The sequence below is a fragment of the Rhineura floridana genome, chromosome 2 (genome assembly GCF_030035675.1).
Source record: "Rhineura floridana isolate rRhiFlo1 chromosome 2, rRhiFlo1.hap2, whole genome shotgun sequence".
In the NCBI taxonomy this organism is placed as follows: domain Eukaryota; kingdom Metazoa; phylum Chordata; class Lepidosauria; order Squamata; family Rhineuridae; genus Rhineura; species Rhineura floridana.
In genome coordinates, this window is record NC_084481.1 from 50,427,243 (window position 1) to 50,448,282 (window position 21,040).

At 38.9% G+C, this 21,040-nt stretch overlaps 1 protein-coding gene across 12 annotated transcripts in view; it reads left to right on the plus strand.

The window, feature by feature from the left end:
• The window catches only part of FIGN (fidgetin, microtubule severing factor), a 213,938-nt gene that overhangs the window by 7,510 nt on the left and 185,388 nt on the right, over window positions 1-21,040 (plus strand). For 2 of the 12 annotated variants that reach the window (XR_009760484.1, XR_009760485.1), the window contains one exon: window positions 1,750-7,704. The exons of the other annotated variants lie outside the window; for them this stretch is intronic. The gene's annotated coding sequence lies outside the window, so the exon portion shown is untranslated. Of the gene's footprint in view, window positions 1-1,749; window positions 7,705-21,040 lie in introns of those variants that run through there. 12 annotated transcript variants of the gene reach the window in all.

The following is a 21,040-nucleotide window of genomic DNA, read 5'->3' on the forward strand; positions in this document are numbered from 1 at the left end:
GTATGCCAGCCTTTCTGCGGAAGGAGGGACTTGGAACATCTTATTCAAAAACGAGTATAAGCTGTGTTTGCTAGTTCTGTAACTGCAAATATGAAAATACCTGTTGATGAGCCAGTGAGAATAAAAGTTCCAAAACAGAATGAATTTGGCATTTCTAGTAAGACATCAATGGGTATTCTGGTAAAAAATAAAGCTCTGCAACCTTGAGTAAGAACTATAACACTCTATCCTGCAGTAATGCAAACTGGATTTCTGTTCATCATCATAACTTCATGAGAATACTTGATAATAAAGGCATTACAGGAATGACAACAGCCACCTTCTTGTTTTGGCAGTGTCAATAATGGTTCCTGTGAGATGCTCATGGCAGCGCATTTTATTTCAAGACTTTAATTTTATTTAAAGTGGAAATTATTGTTTTTTAAGTGCAGAAGTAATGCAGTAATCTTTCTTCAATTATAAGTTGTTTATCAGCATTTCTTTAAAAATAACCTTTGTTACTGCCAGCTTACTGTTTTTTTTTAAAATAATTGATAAGAGTCATATAAGCACATCATTGATGGATATTATCTTCATTCACTTTGTTAACTGAGAATCTAAATGCATGCTTTCAGGTGCACTAAGAGAGATAATTGTAGAATGTGACCCCAGCATCCTAAAAGATTAATGCAAAAAGACATCAATACTTTTTCCATATAGGAATGAATAACTGGTCTAATATAATCTCTCATGTGCGACTTTTTGTTATTACTTTCATGCATTTACACACAAAAACTACATTGCCCCCTTTCTCTTTTTAAGCATACATCACCATCAAAATAAGAGATTTAACTAGGGTCTCCTGTCCATGATTTGTCTTCCATGTGTCCAAATGCAGTTCAGGCAATAGCTTATCTGTACAGTTCAGTTTCATGTCTTCCATGTTTTGTCTCTCTGTATGTATGTTAGCTGATATTGCCTGGAATATTTGAGCTTCTTGTGAAATTGCAGAACTATCATGAATATTCCTCTCAGACACTACACAATATCCCTGTTTTTCCTCTAGTGCTTCTTTATATGGCAATTTGTTATAAATCTGATGTAAAGCTTATTGTTAATATTGGCTATGGAAGAAACTGAAGGCTGCTATCCTGTGCCCAGTTAAATCTGCTAGGTATTAGGATTTAATAAGTTGCAACCCATGTAGTCTTATGATGACTACACAGCTAACAATTGAACTTGTATCTTTTTTTGTTTCTCTTTAAGGAAATTTATGGTTCAGTTGTGACTTAAATCAGCATTTTAATCCCCTGCAAGTTTCTTTTTCTTAGCTTGTGTTGTGCTGTGGCATTCAGTTCCACATGTGTATTCGTATATTACATTTTTCTTTTTAAGAGTTGGGAGCTTATTTGTGTGTAATTTTTGGGTATACTTAAAGGCTAGGAAGAAAGAGTGAGGATTTAGTTGCCTGAATGCTTATTTACTGAGCACAGGGAATCTCAAACACGCATAGGATCAGGCTGCATGGCTAACATGCTCCTGTGTACTGCAGTTTGTACCATTGCTTTTACTCTTGTGAAGTGATTAGTGCTGCTGTATAAGTATGTGGTGACAGCTATGCTTATGGATGTGGAGAAACCGTTAAGTGCAGTAACATTAACCTTTTCAGTATGTCTCATGCGAAGTGTGAACTTCAGTTTGTTAGGATGTTCGGCAACAATTGCCTAACCATGTCCTTTCTTCCTTGTTCCCATTACCTCTCCTCACCAGTTTCATTGCTTTCTGCCTTCTGTGTTGACTTGAGGGAAACTCATGAAGTTGGTGCTGTGAAAATAAGGTTTGAAGATTGATATGGGCATCACAATTTGATACCAAAAACAAATGTAAAAACTAAGCATCCTTTTCAAGTCATAACGGAAGGTCCAGCCTGGATATATCTGAACATGACTGAAGGAACACCATTTGTTTTCAAAAGAGATTTCTCCTATCACTCATGAATGGCTCCACCACGGAGAGAAATATCGAAAGAACTCAGAAAAGCAACAATATTCTTTCATGTTGTTGAGTGCTCAAGACACAAGATTGTTTCCAAGAAGGAAAAAGAATTGATCCTGTTTTGAATTCCTTGTTGTTGGCATTTGCGAGCCACATTCTGTACAGAGAGCTATAAAAATTAAATTATCTATTGGGTTCATAATGTGAATACAAATGTAGTTCAGACATGCACATCTTTGGTAGCCTAGGCAAATAGGGCAGAGTATGGTGTGGGGGGGAACGGTGTGTGTGTGTGTATGTTTTTAGCATTTGACTATATAGATATTATATCTTCTATGTCTCCATAAATAACTACAGCTTTTACTGAATCTAGAAGCATAGATTTTGATCAGGTGTTTTAATTCATATGCTTGTTTTAAAGTAAATATTGAATAGTACATGGACATGTGCAGCATGTTTAGTCAGCAGCAAGTCCCAATGTGTAGATAGGACTACAGAAATCTAGCAGGTAAAGCTTTTATAATCACTTTATCTCTGTGCCAGGAAACCTACTTGTTTTCTGTGCAAGGCTGCTGTTCAAGGCACGGGAGCAGGGCCAGGGAAAAATAAAATAAAATTGCAACCCATTAGAGGTTTTTTGAACATTTTTGTCAGGAATCCAGAACAAGGATACATAGAAACTCTTTGAATTGACTGTTCGGTAACAAAGGGAAAAAAACTCCTGAAATTACACCTTAATATGAGCATTGGATTGCAAATATTAATGAATTACTATTCCTCAAATGTCTTAATGGCAATCAGCACACAAATGCTTTTTCACAAAGTATTTATGCATAATTGCCTTCAATATAGTGAAGTAAGAAAAATGCATTTTTTCAAAAAACTATTTGCTCCAGTATAGATGTCAGTCCACATCATTGGGATTACTCCAGAGTAAGTGATCTGAGCATAGAAGCTTATTGAAGCAAATCTATATTTGAAGCGGCTAATGAAGTAACGAGAGAACAAGAAACATCTTGTGATCTTTGTTTCATTAACCCCATTACTTTGAACTGTTGCTAATTATATGCCATGCAGTGGTATGTGCGAAGTATATACTGTGTAAGCTTTTCTTCTGCTTTTCCTTTGTTACTCTCTCATCAATCCTGCTAAATTCTTCAACTGCCATAATGCTTGGATTTAACTGGCTCATTATCTCTATGTATAAAGCCATAGAGTGGAGAGCACTTGTAACTCATGGTGCTTTCCTCTGGAGGTGTTCTGATGTGTGGCGGCAACTGTGCTTGCTAGTAGGATGCGCCACGTTTTGAAGAAACAATTAAAGCTTTTTGCTGATTTTCAGTTTTACCAAACAGGGCAGTACTACCAGAAGAATTCAAAAGAGATGAAGTAGTATTCAGTGACCTGCCCTGGGATATATCCATAAAAGCTGATCATGTTTTTGAATGTGTGCTTAGTAGGATTTCCCAACTTTCCATAGTTTCCAGCTATTTTGCTTGAATGGCTTATAGTAGAATAATTAGCACACATCCATGTTAAAATATTACTTTTTCAAAAGACATCACTTTAAGCTTTAAGCAAATGATATTGCATTTAAGAATACAGCTTGTTAAACTTATTCATTTCCTTTGTTTTATTTTTTTAATCCTATCATTTCTCCAAGGAACTGAGGGTGGTGTACACAGTCTTACCCAGTTGTTTTCCTCACAAGAAGCATTGGATTGAAAGACTGGTGCATGGTCACCTAGTTGCTTCATCTCCAAGTGGGGATTTGAACCCGAGTCTTCTCAGTCCTAGTGAAACCACTATACCAGGGGTAGCCAAAGTGTTGCCATCCAGATGTCATACTCCCAACTCCTGTCAGCCCCAGCCAGCATGGCCAATGGTCAGAGATGATGGGAGTTGTAGTTTAGCAACATCTGGAGGGCACCATTTTGACTTTCCTAGTAGTACACCATACTTGCTTTTGCATTAATATACTTAAGAAAATAACTGGGGTGATCTAGACCCCCGGAGTAATATCTTTCTCCTACTATGTTTGCTGTTCCACGTGTAGGAGTCTCCTACTACCACCTGCCTCTCCCCATATACTGGGTAAAGTTTTTGATTGGTCCTTAGTTTCTTAATTTTATTCTTTCCTTGGTCTTCATAGTGACAAAAATATGTGCTGTTTAGTCTTATGGAATTGGTGGCTACACAGATATCTCATGAATTGAGAATTGTTTTTATGCAAACTGATGTTTGTGCAGCAGATGTGTCTGGGAAAGGATTGATTTGTTTGTCTTTGAACCATTTTGTATCTTTAATTCACTATATAAAGCTTGGCCAAACTTCTTTTTTTCTCACATGTTTTTCCCAGCCATGCAAGGCAATTCTGAACCCAAGCCATCATATGATATTTTTTGCCTAATCTCTGTTCATTTTTCCAGGGTTGCTTTTAAATGGAATTGAGTTTTATTACTATGAGGAAGGATTGCAGGATATAATGAGGGGTGTATGTGCAATTTCTCCCCCAAGATGAAATGTGTTGAATGGCAGACAGATGCACACAGTAGGCGCTGTGTGTTTAGTTTTGCTGTGGGTTTACAAGGGCCCATCTGTAGGTTTAGTCTGTAAACTAAATGCATCTCTCCCAATCATTATCTAAGAAGATGATGCTTCTCAAATTGGAGCAATATATATTTCTGTCTTTTTGTTTTTTTGCTCAAATAACTATAGGCAGAATGCGCCCCCCTCCGCCCCCAAGTTATTTTTTAAAATTAGGAGGCCAGGAATAGTAATTTCACAAAAATAATAAAGGAAAAATTGCTAGTGAATTATGATATTGGTGTCTGTACAAACATTTGTTTGGAAAAAGCAGGTTTAGGTTTATTATCTTGCCAGAAGTGCCTTGTTACTTGCAAGCATTTTCTGTATGCAAATGATTTTACTTAATCCCCCCCCCAGTTCTAAACACTTCAGGAAGTTATTCTTTAATTACTTTGATATACTTACAGATAATAAACCTCAGTGATGACTTTTTTTAAAAAAAAATTAACTATAGCTGTGCTATTGGATGCTATGCTGTAAGCAGCTGTGCAATGACACTGAAAGTGTCCTTTCCAAGGGACTTTGATACCTTTCTCTCCTCATTTTGGACAACATGTCCCCCCCCTTTTTATTGTATCGTAGAGTATTATTTATTGCCTTATCCTATGCATGCTTACTTGGAAGTAAGTCCTCTGGAATTTAACTGGACTCCTACAACTGTAGCCTCAATTTGAGAAGACAGATGGATTTGTTAAATGGACTTCATTCACACTTAAGTCTGTACACTGGTGTGCAATTGGAATGGCAGAAGAATGTAGCCCAGGGCATTGTAGAGTTGCCAAATCCCTTGCAGGGTGGGGCTCATGTTGTGTATAATAGCTGAGTGCAAGGGAAGGATGCATTCCACAGGTGCCTGTTTTCTTTACTGCTCTAGCACTATGATGTGAAAAGCTGCATTAGCTAGAATGTTGGGGTATTAAAGGCAGGGGGTGCTGGATTTTTTATGTTGAATTTCGAAAAGGCAACTGTAAGCTGACAATCCTGCTGCCTCTTGCAATGTTACCCTGTCCTCTAAAACTTCCTATCTTTTCGAATGGACTTAATACAAGTCCCACTAAGTGTGCTTCTGAAGATAACTAGGAACACTGATATGTTTACTGCTTTTAGCCAAAATCAAGAATGTTTATCAGGCGAGACCCATTTGGTAATCTCTTTACCTGCCTCCCCCCCCCCCGCTCAGAGTGAAGTCGTGCATACGTCTTTTGACTCTGCAGCCTACTGTGAGGAAAATTTAACTCTTACATTTATCTGGAATAACCTGCCCCCTATGCCATATGAAGTAATGTTAAGTGGTCAGATTTGTAGAGGGCAGGTTAGACAAAGGGTAAGCATCTGGGAGCTGAGCCTAATTAATGTTTCTCAATTAATTATCCCTGCAAATATTTGAAGAGAAAAAATGTGTTGCAGTTGTACAAATAATTATTGATTGTTGCTAATAAAAGTCTGTGGGTGGGTGGGTGCTGCTTCCCCATTAATGTAAAACAACATAAGAAACTGCTCAATGTAAAGGGGAATGGTAACAATTAATGGCTTGAATTAAACATCTTGTCTTGTTCATTTAAGCAAGAGGGTTTTTATCTTTTACTTTTTTCATTCTAGAGCCAGTGTGGTGAAGTGGTTAGACCCAGGTTCAAATCAAATCACACTCAGCTATGACTCTCACTGGGTAACCATTGGCCAATCATATGCCCTCTTCGCCTAACCTACCAGAGCTTTTTGAGGATAAAATTTGTATGTGTGTGAGTGAGAGAGAATCAAATACACTGTCTGGAGCTCCTTGGAAGAAAGGCAGGGCATAAATGCAATAAATGATTGCTTCCTTGGATGGGTGGACACTTGATGTCAGCTGTTGACTTCACACCCTCTTTTTAGATTCCACCCCAGTTGTGTCCCCTGTGTTTGTCAGTTGGAAAAAACTTAGAATCATAGAGTTGGAAGGGGCCTATTAGGCCATCGAGTCCAACCCCTTGCTCAATGCAGGAATCCAAATTAAAGCATACCCAACAGGTGGCTGTCCAGCTGCCTCTTGAATGTCTCCGATGTTGGAGAGCAATATGCTTTTTTCTATCATGGGGATTTGCCCAGAGATATCTGGCATTCTATAGCTTGGTAGCATAGCCAGATTTTTGCACCAAGAAAAATTTTGACACTTGCATATAAATCTGGCAAATGGAAATATTCAAGCTCTTTTAGCATGTAACCTGGGCCACCCTGGCATGGGATTTTAACTGCTAAGCCCAATGGCATCTCTCTGTTTGTTTTTTATTATTCACAATGCAGTTTTAACTTTTCAGCATGTTTATTCTTAAATACATTAAATTTACTCCCTAAGAAGGGGGTTTGGGATTGCTATGTGGAGCATCTGGAAACCCTGAAGTAGCTTCTCAAATCTCATAGGCATTTATTGTATTCCCAGTCACTCCCAAAATTTACAGTAAACATTTGACCTTGCCTGTTCAGGTTGATCTTGAAAGTCTTAAGGGCTAGAAGACCTTTTAGATTAGAGGATGCAAGTGTGTTCCACAAGAGATGTATTCTGCCCTACAGTGGCTTTCCTCCAGTTCCAAGCCTGAAGGTTTGCTACAGTCCAAGCTTGAGTATTTTTGGGGAGCATTGTCAGATTTTCTTTAATATTCAGGGCTAATTTTAATCTTTTCTTGTACAATTTGGTATTTTATTCCAGGGTATAATATGCCTCCCAGCAAAAGGAATATGGCAAAATAAAAAACTGGTATAAATTATAACAATTTTAAGTCAATATGGCACATGCTGTGGAGATTTGAAAGCCCTATTTCTCATCTCTCGTTGTATTGTATCCACCTTATGAACATGGCAGAATAGAAACTTTTATACCTGCCCTCACATTTTGAATGGCCAAACTCTTATATGTACACCTATGGTTTTTAGCTATCTACATATGCAGCATGCTAACAGACACAACCAGCAATGTTATATTTTCATAATATCCCTAAAAGATTTCCTGAAAGTACTTTCACACTACTTTAAACAATACTACTGAAGCATGTCAGGCTTGTTTATTCGCAATGGCCATCGTTTAACTATTTGTGCATATATACAAAAAAGTATGATTTCTTCCAACTACTTTAAAAATCATGGTAAGCTCAGCAGCTATGCATTATCCCAGGGGACTTTTATGTGGGCTAGAAAGTCTCAATAGTATGTTCTGAATCTCCCTTTTCAATGTGTTTTCAAACTGAGCATATTTCTACTCCTGATGGTAATGGAACTGTCTTATGGATGAAAAAAGCAACTTAAAATATAAGTAAATCCTGCAGTTTTAAGCTGGTTTTTTTTGGTTGCTCATGTTTTCCAATTTCTTGTTCCGAATGCATTGCATTTGACTGCAGCAGTTGAATGCATTTCTGTACCAAGAACTGGAAATTTCAAATCTTCTGAAATATAAAAAGTTATTAGGCTTAATTGCCAACAAATGTGACTTTATTACTCTATTTTTCTTTAAAGCCATAGTAGGTTTCAAACCATCTGTTGATTTATCACATTTATCCTTCTAATGTCATCTAAACTAGTAGCCATGACTCGCATCATGTGGCATTACATTCATTAGGAAATGCCATGGCCCCATTTTGATGGTACCTGTAAAACAGAATTTGTAATATTAAATATATCTTGATCATCCTCAACGTTCAAAGTGGGACTAGCAAAAGGATTCATGCTTGATATTGTGTGCTTCATTCAAGCCTCAAATGTTTTTTGAATAAACTATAATCCATCTTGAGGGATTGGTCCAGATGTTGTTTTGCTATTCATTAGTAGAATATAAAGGTATTTTATTTTATTTTTTAATATAATATTAGAATTTAAATATCAACCATCCATCCAGGTGATGGATAAACTAGGCTGTCTTCTTGCAACACAATCTTTGGGTTAGGATAGGGTAAATCTAAAGGCCAAATCCTATGCACCTTTACCTATGAGTAAATTCCACTGAAGTTTGTGGATATTTGCTTAAGAGTAAGAATGTATAATAGGCTGTTTGACAATTAAATGGAATTTCTGCTCCCGGAGCAAATGTATTCAACACTGGGGTACTGTGCAAATAGTTTGGTTTTGCATTAAAGTAACTTAAGCAGGAAAGGGGGACAACACAGTTCTTTCTACTTACCTATATCGGAGAATAGAATCTAAGAACACTTGCTTATGCTTAAGGAGTGCTTTGGTTCAGTTTGTAGGCCACATAGTGCACTTTGGGCACATTTAATTCCTTTTGTTAGCTAGTTCTTTGTATTTCTGCAAGGCAGTGAAAAAAATGACTTCATGGGGGAACAATTTTTCAGATGCACAACAGTGATGGTCAAAAATAAATAACAAAATTCACTATATATTCAGCGATACGGACTTTCAGGTTAAGTACAAAATCCTATATTTCTAAAGAGATTTCTATACTGCCATGTCATAATATATAAGGGCAGTTGGCAATGTTAAAACATAAAACAGTTTTAAAATCATAAATACAGATAATAATTAAGGCCTGATGACATGGACAAGGTGCTTGCAGTAATCTGACTATGTGCACTCTCAATCCCTGTTCCTTCTGGGAAATCAGATCTAGCTGGCAGGATATGACTAGTTGGGTCCAGGGGTGGTTAATGTGTCTTTACACAAGGGGTGGTCTCCACTGCCCTTAAATAGGTGGTGGTATGGCCACACCTACAAAAGCTCACCCTGGACCCAGTGGTTTGTGACAGGGCTACTGCAGACATTCTTGGAACATAACCAGTGGTCTTGGCCCTATCTGGTCTTGGTTCAGGACTGGTTTTGCGACCAAATAGGCATTAGGCACCCTGATGTATTACCTTTATCAAGGGAGAGATGAGGGCAGTGCAACTGCATTGCTTTTTCTAAAAAGTATTGTCCTGGACCTCTCTAAAATATTAATATTGGGGGCACTGTTTTACAGTGGTTCCACTCCCATCTCCAGAGTCTGTTCCAGAGAGTAGCATTGGGGAAGTATTATTTGGCCCCCTAGCAGTTATGCTTTGGGATTTTGCAGCAGGGCCGGTTCCAAAGGGCAGCCAGGTTGGGCACTGGCCCGAGGGCCTCACAGCTCTAGGAGCCCCTGGGGACCCCCTGAGGGGCCCTCCGCTCCCCTTCCGCAATCCCGCAGATCACAAGATGAGCTTCCGAGCCGCCCGCCATCTCCCGTGCTTCACCTACCTTTCTCTGCTGTTCGCAGATGGCGGCAGAGGCTTCAGTCCCTTACGGAAACCTCGGCCGCCATCTTTATTGATGGCAACCCTGCGCGAACAGCAGAGAAAGGTAGGTGAAGTGCTGGGGATGGCGGGTGGTTCGGAAGTTCATCTTGCGATCCATGGGATCGCGGAAGGGAAGCAGAGGGGCCTGGGGCAGGCTAATGCCCAAGGGCCCCCTCATTCCTGGAGCCGGCCCTGTTTTGCAGGGCCTAATTTTATCCCCAGTGCTATTCAGATATATGAAGCTGTTGGAAGTGATCATTAGGGGATTTTGAGTACAGTAACGCTAATACTCTGAGGACACCCAGCTGTGTTTCTCTATGACATCTGAATTGGGTATGGCTGTACAAGAATTGGACCAGTGCCTGGGCACAGTGGTCAGCTGGATGAGGGACAATAAACTAAGCTTGAATCCTGGTAAGATGGAAGCTCTGCATGTGAGCCGTTCCCAGGCCCAGGAATAGGGTAATTGCCTGTTCTAGATTGGGTTGCACTCCCTCTGAAGGAACATGTACATAGCTTTACAGTGCTTCTGGATCAATCTGGATCTACTGATTGGTGATGCATTTTGTACTTGTTTTATGAATATAGTTTTATTGTTGATCTTATGCTGTTCACAACCATGATATTTTTTCTTAATGTTGGCAGTATAGAAAAGTTAGCAATAAATAATAGTCACAGTGTTATGTGGCTTCAAGAGCTGGTCTCTAGAGGTGGAAGAAAGAACACAAAGGCGATTGGCCTCTACTATACTGCTGAATAGGATACATCTCAGGTTAACCACTGAGGTCCATCAGTAAGTTCCATGCAATGGAAGTAAAGTTCATGGAATCATAGAATAGTTGAACTATAAGGGGCCTATAAGTCCATTGAGTCCAACCCCCTGCTCAATAAAGGAATCCAATTTCAAGCATACCCAACAGGTGGCTGTCCAGCTGCCTCTTGAATGCCCATCACCTCCCTAGGAAATTGGTTCAATTGTCATACTGTTCTAACAGTTAGGAAGCTTTTCCTGATGTTCAGCCAAAATCTGGCTTCCTGTAACTTGAGCCCATTATTCTGTGTCCTGCACTCTGGGATGATTGAGAAGAGTTCCTGGACCTCTTCTATGTGACAACCTTTTGAGTACTTGAGGAATGCTATCATTTCTCCGCTCAGTCTTCTCAAGGCAAAATGTGCCTTTCAGTCTTTCCTCATAGGACTTTGTTTCTAGTCCTCTCATCATCCTTGTTGCCCTCCTCTGAATATGTTTCAATTTGTCTGCATCCTTCTTAAAGTAGTGTCCAGAACTAGACTCATTATTCAAGATGAGGTCTAGTCAGTACTGAATAGAGGGGAATTAGTACTTCATAAGATTTAGAAACTATACTTCTGTTAATGGAGCCTAAAATAGCATTTGCCTTTTTTGCAGCCACATCAACAATGCCAAGATTATTCTCGCATGTAGTATTGCTGAGCCAAGTATCCCCCATCTTATAACTGTGCATTTGGTTTCTTTTTCCTAGGTGTAAAACTTTTCCCTGTTAAATTTCATTGTTGTTTTCAGCCCAATGCTCCAACCTATCAAGATCACTTTGAATTTTGTTTCTGTCTTCCAGGGTATTAGCTATCCCTCCCAATTTTGTATCATCTGTGAATTTGATAAGTATTCCCTGCTCCTCCTCATCCAAGTCATAAATAAGAATAATTTGGATGTTCATACAGATTGAATTTCCTACCCTTGGTCCTAGTGCCTATTCAACCAGCACATGGTGCAGTTGAGTCACAGGCTTGTACCATCTCTTAATACCTGTGAGGTATCACTACTTCGAAAAGAGTCCCCACATCATAATTTCCTGGTCTGTGGAAGGTTACACATTAGGATGAAAGCTTTGGGAAAACGTGAGCTCCAGGGTTTCTCTGGAGTGCTATGCTCAGTTGTGGTCACAGCATTTCAGTAAGGATGCAGCAGAACATGGAATGTAGGCAAAGGAAATCTGAGAGTATTAAGGGGCCTAGAAGACAATACATGGAAGGAACTGAATATAGCCTAGGGAAAGTAGATGGAGGTGTTGCAGGTTGTCAAATCTTTGAAAGAATTGTGGCAATAATAATAATAATAATTGTTTGTTTGTTTGTTTATTAGATTTATATCCTGCCCTTTCTCCCAGTAGGAGCCCAGGGTGGCAAATTGTAATTGTTTACTCTGTTCAAGCTACAGACAAGCTGATTTAGGTTAATCTTGAGAGAGAGTGTGTCCTCCCTATGTAGAGGTGCTTGAAAAATGGCTTCCATGTACTTGTAGATGGTACGTTTGGAAACTGTTTTCTACTTGGTTCAATCTAAGAGTATGATGATGCCATACTTGTAATAGAATTTGCCAGGACTTTTGTTGTTATGTGCCTTCAAGTCGATTACGACTTATAGCGACCCTATGAGTCAGCGACCTCCAACAGCATCTGCTAGGACTGTATGTCTTTAGAATTCTCCCCGTAGGAAGCTGCAGAATCTACTTTTAGGAGTGACCACCCAGAGCTCAAACTCTTAGCTGCTGTTTTGTGCTAGTTCAGTGAACTTGTTTGTTGAAGATATTCCAGACCTCTTGCCAGAAAGTAGCACTTCTGTTGCTGGGAGACAGGGTTTTCTCAGTGCTCAAGTAGCAGTATTGTGGGAAACTGCAATTCTCTCAGTTCAGGTAGGGCTGCCGTTGGATGTAAGGCATGTGCTGATAAGGAGACACTATTATTGAGGCTTCTGCCATACTGTCAGCTTTTCTGTTTTTTTGAACATTTTATTTACATTTTTAATACCACCCTTCATTTGAAGATAAGTTATTTAAAAAAAAATCTCTAAGTTGCTGCTGATACAGTTTGGTAGGATGTGGGCTAGAAAAGAGCACTCACAGCTGGCCTGCCAACAGCAACACATTCCCAAAGCGCTTGTGTGTGGACCACTGGAAAGTGCCTGTTCCACACAGAGCTGGTTTACCATGTATGAATGGGATTATTGCGCAGTTACTGACTAGCAGCAGTATTGCACCGTAGGAAAAACTGTAGCTGATTATCTAGAAAGACCAAAGTGATTCCTTGGATTCCTTCCAACACTATGGTTCTGTTGATGTTGCTATACTCTACAGCACAAGGGATCCATTATTACATTCTCTTTAAGACATTGGATTAAGCCTAGAGACACAATATGTGTTTGCTATTATTCTTCTCTGAAACGATAAGCAGATCTATCATTCTGGTTCCTTGAAAGCAAAGGTTTAGACTTCTCCCATATAATTTATTATCCTCAGTGCTCAATTTGCAAAATATTTGACCCATAGAATCCTAAGTATTCTGAATTGATGTTGTGGTGTGTTTTGGTATCTATCCCAGAAGGTATAGGCAGATTCATATGTTACGAGCACTGAAGTGGCTGTTCCAATGCACTTCCAGTAATGTTGGAAGGGGTGTGTGTGTGAGAGAGCAATAGTTACTTTGTTAAAATGGGGCTGATTATTACATTGGTGTAGAAGTGATTGTATTGCCATTCCTGTCCGCATTACTTCCTTCAAACATTACTAGAAAACCAATGCTGATAATGTATGATGTTTTGGGGGGTGGGGGGATTCCACTTGTGTTCAAGGTAACTGTGGTGGTATACAAATGTTGCCAAAGTGAGATTGGAAACATGGATCCATAAAGAATCAGTCTGGTACTGGAGGTGGTGGGGGGGAGAGAAGTGGCTTCCTACACCTGGTTTATGATCACAGTTGAGAGGTTCTCATTTAAAACTAATTTTATGATCATCAGCACTGTTTTGGGACCTAGAATGTTTTAGCTTTGCCAGCTTTGGTTACATGTTCCAAGTGAAGAGTTAGTTCTTGATCCAGCTGTGTGTGTATTTATATACCTCCTGGAGACGTGTATAAGACAACATTCTGTGTGCCCTCTTAGGAAAGATGTGGGCCATATGAATCCTGAAAAGCTCTGCTGTAGATGACCTGCATGGGTAGGAAAGTAAAATGTGGAGAGCTTGAAGGGAATATCTCACTTCACTGATCAGTCATTTCCAGGCTGTCCAGAGGTAACCTTACTTTGGATCTATGACACATAACTTGTGTCATCTGGTAGATGCTATACTGAAGGGTGCTTTGTATATAGGATCAAATTATTCTAGTTGGCCTGAACATTAGTTGGGAAGGATAACATGCTAGCACTAGAGAGCAAAATGTAATCCAAATGTGTATATATTTTGCATAGGATGAAAAAGTGGGTTTGATGTCAGAAGCAAAATTAACAATGGATTCATTTTGGGAAAGTGGGAATATGTTGAGTTTATGGCCCATTGTCCTAATGTGGTTTTAGAAGACAGGAGTTTGGTAAAAGCTCCTGCTTTGTTCTTATGTTTCCCAATGGTTGGCTTCTGTAAAGAGAGGTTGGATACTGTACTCAGTCATTTTTCCAATACCAGGTTGGGTTTACTTCCTCAATCCACAGATTCTCATGCACAGGAACACAGGGTATGTTAACATGACTGCGTGCAAGGATCTCTGCGCCTGAGACACCAGTTGATTGGCAATAAGTAGTTATTGCCGGAACACAATGGAGGAGTTTAGGAGGGGGAGGAGTTCAAAACATTTGGAAATGCTGTCCTTAAGGATGAAGATCTGTCTCTCCCCCCATTCCCTGTGCTCAATATATGTGCAGCTGTGTGTTTGCATTTCAGACGCTCACTTAACATGTGATTCCCACCTTAGCCCCTCTTCTGCATTCTTCTACATTTGTCCTAAAAGCTGTTAAGCTCAGTCCTGGGTGCAGAAAACATGGAAGTGTTATCTGTAATTCTGAGCAGAAAGTATGGATTTTGCAATGATGTTGTGCCATAAAGAGAATGGCAGTTACTGCCCAGAGGAGGCAAAGTTAATGCAAATCTATGGCCCATAAACCCATTGGCCTGGCATTGTAGAGGAAAATGTTTTCTTCTGCATATAAGCCCTAAAGTGAGGATGGAAGGAGGCACACATGCAAGCCTCACCCCTAGTGCCCTTGAAAATGCTCCACTTCTGACATTCAAATGGTGAGTGAATATCACTTCAGGCCTGTATGCTCAACACATGAAGGCTGGAAGTGGAGCCAGTGTGCATGGAAATATTAGGGATGGGGCATACATACATGGCCTGCCCGCTACCCACTCTACACCCACACCTGTTCAACCAAATGACAAGCCAAATTAGGGCTACACTTCTTTTGATTATGAAGGCTTCAGTCCTTCCCAGGAGACTGACTAACTTGGAGAAATTTTATTTATTTAATTAATTTATATCCCACCCTTTCTCCCAGTAGGAGCCCAGGGGGCAAACAAAACAGTAAAAACGCTCTAAAACATCTTAAAAACAGACTTTAAAATATATTAAAACAAAACATCTTAAAAACCTTTATTATTTATTTATTTGTTTAATTTATATCCCGCCCTTCCTCCCAGTAGGAGCCCAGGCAGGGTGGCAAACAAAAACACTAACAACTCTCTAAAATTTAATAAAACAGACTTTAAAATATATTAAATAAAACACCTTAAAAACATATTAAAACAAAACAGCTTTAAAAACATCTTTACAAAGCAATTCCAGCACAGACGCAGACTAGGATAAGGTCTCTATGAAATGTACATCACATATCATTATTATTATTATGGCATTGTTTGTTCCCTGAAAAGAGGTTGCCCTAAAGTGTGTAACCACCTGTCTGTAACACGCGGGAGGCACTTACTCCACCTGCAGTCTCTAGCTTGGAACAGAGCTGATCTGATGGGCTACCCCATCTAGCCTGGCATTTCCACTTTTTTCTTTTGTCCAACTACTCTCTGCTGTATATAACATTTTGTCTGATAATACATAAGAACTTGAAAGCTTGCCATGCTTTTGTGACTTTTTTGTTGCTCCTCATAAAGATAACCGCCAACTGTGGACTTAATAGTCAGAAGGCTCTCTTTCTATCTCACTTTTGTTTGGCTTGAAGGGGATGGCTTGAAGAACCTGCAAATCAGGGGTGGAGAACCTAGTGCCTTCCAGATTTTGCAGGGCTACTATTCCTAACATCTCTGACCACTGGCTATGATGGCTTTGGTTGAAATCGGAGCCCTAACAAGGTATGGGCCCCGCCTTCTGTAAACAGAGTGCCAGAAATAACAATTGCTGTGCTATCCACTTGATTTGAAATATCATTGTTATGTCTTATGGCTTTAGATTGTGTCTTGCAGTCTACTAAATTTGGGGCCATCCAAATAAATTATTGACAATAGATTCAGGAGAAACAAAATAAATTACTTCCAGTTAACTTGCAGAACTCACTGTCACAAGAGTGGCACTTGCTGCTAACCTAATTTGCTTTAGAAGAGGAGTAAGGGAAAGTCATGGAGGATATGCCTATCTATGGGCATGATAGCCAAGAATAAAACCTACATATTTAAGAGGCAGGATAAACTGGGCAAAAACGTAAATGACCAGCAATTTCCTTCATGAGCATCCTTGGAGCATCTGGCTATCCACAGTTGGTTGAGAATGCTAGAAGGACCTTTCTTCGGGTCCAGCAAGCAGTTTATATAATCTTATACCGTCTTGGCAATATTTTAATTGCTAAATAGATCCAGTGAGAAAATTAAGCTTCAACCCAGTGGATGATTGACAGTATATACCACTCCTGCCTAAAAGCCCAAACCCTTAATCTTTCTAAGCTACTCTATTGAATAGATGGCTTTTACAGCTTTTCTTTTTAGGCTCTTTTGCAGTGAAGAAGGGCAGAGGCTTTTCGAACCAAGAGGGTCTTCATAGCCCCTTTAATACTGCTTATGAAGAAGGTATGTTTGAATGCTTCTGATGGCAGCTATGATAATGTGGCACCAGAATCAAATGAATCAACCCTCCAGAATGAAATACTAATGCTGATAAGTGCATTAATTCTGTTGACACCTTTTGAACAACATAATTAAATGTGGATTTTTTAAAAAGTGAAGCTTTTTAATCATTTAATTGCTCAAAGTATGCTTTAAGGATGCTCTCAAACATTGTAGTTCTATGGCCACACCTTTTGTAGCATAGTGCTTTTGGTTTGAATTTAGAAAAGCTTTTAAGTGTTTGTCCTTGAAGTAGGAAATGCTTCATTTGTTTTCTAAAGAAGTGTTAGAGAGGGTGGCATCCCCATCCTCCCCCCTCACCTATTCTGCAAGGAGATTGAAACACAATCATCCTTACTAAAGCATTTGCTTTCTGAATTTATTTTCAGGAAATTTCTAATATTCTGTTTAATCAAAACAGCAAGTGTATAAATCAACTGTGCAATTAAGTGGCCACTTTCAGAGTAAGTCGCATATTGTGTTTCAGCCCCAGATGTTTGTAGGTAGGCTCCAGTATTTGCCCTCATATATTTACAGCTCAATTTCTGTCCATACACACTTCCCCATAAATGCTTTATTGTCCATTTCCGCTCAGAAAACTGAGCCACTTATGGAAGAAAATGATTTCGGCTTCAATGATGGCAAACGTGAGGGAGGATGACTTTCCTTTTGGAGACCTTACAATCCCATTTTCAAAACAAACAAATAAACAAAATAGCGTGTTGTGGACCCAAGATTCTGGTCAAGGAGCAATTTCTTAAAAATCCAAGAGGAGAAAGAAGGGTTATGTATGTTTAATGTTTTTGAACGAGGTTTGCTTTTTGTACTAAATTATTTTAATGATATTTTATTTCAAATTGGTACATTGACCTTCTTCCCCCATCCTCAGCATACATTTTGATCTTGCTTCCCCTCCCCACCCACCCTTCCTTATGTGGAACTAAACAAATTGAATATAATGATTGGTAACCATCTGCAGGGCTGAAATTCCACGTACATCAGTTAACTCCATTTTACAAAACAGCTCCAATCTAGTGAATTATGGTGTAGTTCTTGTGTGCCAGCAAACAGCAACAAGCAGTTTAGAGTTCCTCTGGACAAAGACATGCAGCCAGCATTTCATTATGCCTAGTCACTTTGTGTGGTGAGAGGGGGTGGAGCAGGGGAGGGAGGGAGCGAAACAGAGAGAAACAGAGCCTCTATATGCAATTCAAAGTAATGAATTTTGAAATGGAGTGAAACCATTACCTAATTGTTTAATTTGATCAGAAAGGGGTGGGGATGATCTATGAAACTGTACACAGAGGAGAACTGCATAGACATGTCCATGTCTGTTGACATCAACGTTTCTGTAGTATAGTGTATCTTTAAAGGCTAGTTACTGATCTGTTTTTAGATTTAAATATATTCTCAAGACTAAGACACAGGGCAAGAAATTCCTTAAAATAAAAGAGAGTCTATTATTGGCAGTCCAAAATATATGGGAGTACAATACAATAATTAGTTACTGTCACCATTGAAATGTTTATGCCCTGGTGTGTAAATTCCAGAATATTGTGGTACACATTCCTTTAAGTGGCCAAGTAAGCTAATGCACTATATCAAGTTATAATTTCATTAAAAAAAAACAACAACTATAGCAGAATGTTTAAAATGGGTTGTTTTTTAAAAAAATAATTGTTTCTAAAAAATAGGTTGCTGGTTCATTCTGATCTTAGTTTTGATGGTATATAAAGAAAATTGCTTAAAACCAGCAATATATTGAGTCTAGGGGGATCCATCCAGTCCATAAATTCTCTGGTGTCTTCTGGATTTTTCATCAGGGAGACTTCCAATAAAAATGATCTATTTTAGAAATAATATTGTTTAGTAGGTTGAAATGTGGTGTAATAAAATTAGACCTTCAGTCTTCCAAAGTTACTACTTAGATGGAACCCTTGGGATGGCAAAATGGCTGTATAAGCAGATGAATCAGACAGTTCCACTGATGGATACATTTGTCAGTCTCCGTTACGGATATAATATATTCTCATATCTGTAATCCTGACACTGTTACATCCAAATGAAATCAACATGAGGTTGTCATCTTTAAGCAAATATGTTAAGTGTTGTCTTTTGTGCTGCGGATTTGAAAGAAAGGGGCCCAAGGGAGCCAGCATCATGCAAATGGAACAAATCCCATTTCTTCTGAGCTGTGCTGTTTCCCCCCCTCCTTCATGGCAGCTGACTGTGTTATCTTTGTGTGTTTCTCTGAGTGCTGACAATTCTTTCAGTGATCTAAGTTAGGGCACATTAGAAAGTGGAAGCAGCTGTCTGTCGCTATACTGAGAGACGTGTTTGCTCTACTGCAAAGATGAAGGACCATGAATCCTTGACACACACACGCACGCGCGCACTCTCTCTCTTCCCCCTCCCACCTTTTTTTTTTTAAACTTTCCAACATGATCAACATTCAGACACACAGATTGTCTGCTTGGACAATTTTGTGTTCTGACTGACAGCATCTGGCATAGACAAATTTAAAAATACATAGCATGACATGCTTGGAATTGGAACACCCCTTCCTTTATTAATCTTCTCATTTAAGCCATTCATTCACATTTCAAGAAAGGTTAAAGCTTGATATGGCTGGAACATTTATTTTAAATGAATAAGCTCCTAATGAAATACCTTGAATGAACTCCAAACAGCTAGAGCATGTATTTTTTAAAAAATTAACACCTGATTAATGGGGGCCGTGGAGGTGAGTGGAAAGTGTGGGATTTTCTTATTGTCTTAAATATACACTTGAATAAAATGGAAGGGTTTTTAAAATTTTATATTTAGCATTGAGATAAATAAAAATTATTTTTTGCAACACTATGAAATGAAATGTTGCTCTTCAGGATGCTGTTTGTCTAACTGAATCTTCTTTTGGTATTAAAAAAAATGTTTCACATAACCCCTGTATATGCTATTCATAATTTTAAGGACTAAACATTTCGTAGTTTGGTAAAACCTAAATTAAAATTATTCTGACATGCAATATACACTTGTTATACATCGCTTTTAATAAGGCATACCGCTGTAAAATAGCCCCATCTCCACCCCATATATTTGCTATGTACACTTATCTCCACACCCTGGTTTAGCATTGCAGACATGCTTGTTTAGCATTTATGTAATAATATCATGAAAATTGGCTGTGCCAGTCTCCCTGTGTGTGTGTGTGTTAAGGCCTTGGTGAAGCATGCATTTTTGGATCATTTGATGTTGCTGTGGCTTGCAGCTTTTAACTGTATAGTACAGTGAGGGACAGTGGGAAAGTGTTGATTTGTGCATAGTACTGTGTTCTAATAAAATGGACAAGACAACTATTTAAGTGCTTAGCGGCAAATATAGTGGGTGGTGGTGTTTTTAAAGCCTGCTCAGTCAGTGAGTGGGGGTTGGGGGAATGAGATGTTGCAGCTGACAAGCTCTGTTAATTGTGAGCAGTCAAGACTTGTATTCTTCAGATATACACAGGAGAGGGTACTTGCTTTAGGATAAATTCTGACAAATTTCAGATGCAGACATGCAGGGTGAAATAAAAATGATAAAAGACGATAGATGCATCCCAAGCAAGCTTTCTGTTTTGGATGGGCCTGAGTGTCCCTGCAGTTCACATTTAGCCTTTTAGAAATGGATCATTTTGGAAATGGATTTATTTTTAAACATTTCAGTAGGAAGGTGGCCGTGTATATGTAGCTGGGCATTGGATCACAGTCTAAACATTTACATCTGAAGCACTGTGAGAAAAGCCTTTAAAATATATATTGGGCTTTTAGTCTGAAATGTTATCTATTCTTTTCCCCTCAGTGATTTGTTTTGGATATAGTAATCTTATTGGATTGGTTTTCCAGTGTTTCTGAAAGCGTTCCATATTTTATGTTCACATCAATTCCAAATGCATAAATCAGCTTTAACTTTGAATTTTAAAAAAAATCATATTGTTTTTACACAACTGATGCTGTTTGCGTAAACTTCCATCTCTATACTCCAGTAGTTAAAGAGAGGAGTGCATATCTGCATCTGTAAGCAAACTGGGAATAGGTTGGAGTATACAATTCCCTGGTGGAAAAGGAAGGTTTAGCAGTAATGCTTTTAATCTGGACTTGTAGAGGATTCAGGAGCATCCATAGATCTGCTCCAGTAATTACCATACCCCAAGTGGCAACAGCACAGACATTTGCCTAAAAACTTGATGTCTTCATTACACTGTTTACATTTTAATTAGAAACATGAAAATTTACTGATTCATGCAGACCACTGTAGTTTAAGTGGGTTCGTTCTCTATCCAATAAATCATTTAATAATAAAAAGGAGCCCTGCAGTCAGCATATGTAGTTTACTGAGAATCATTCATGGGAATA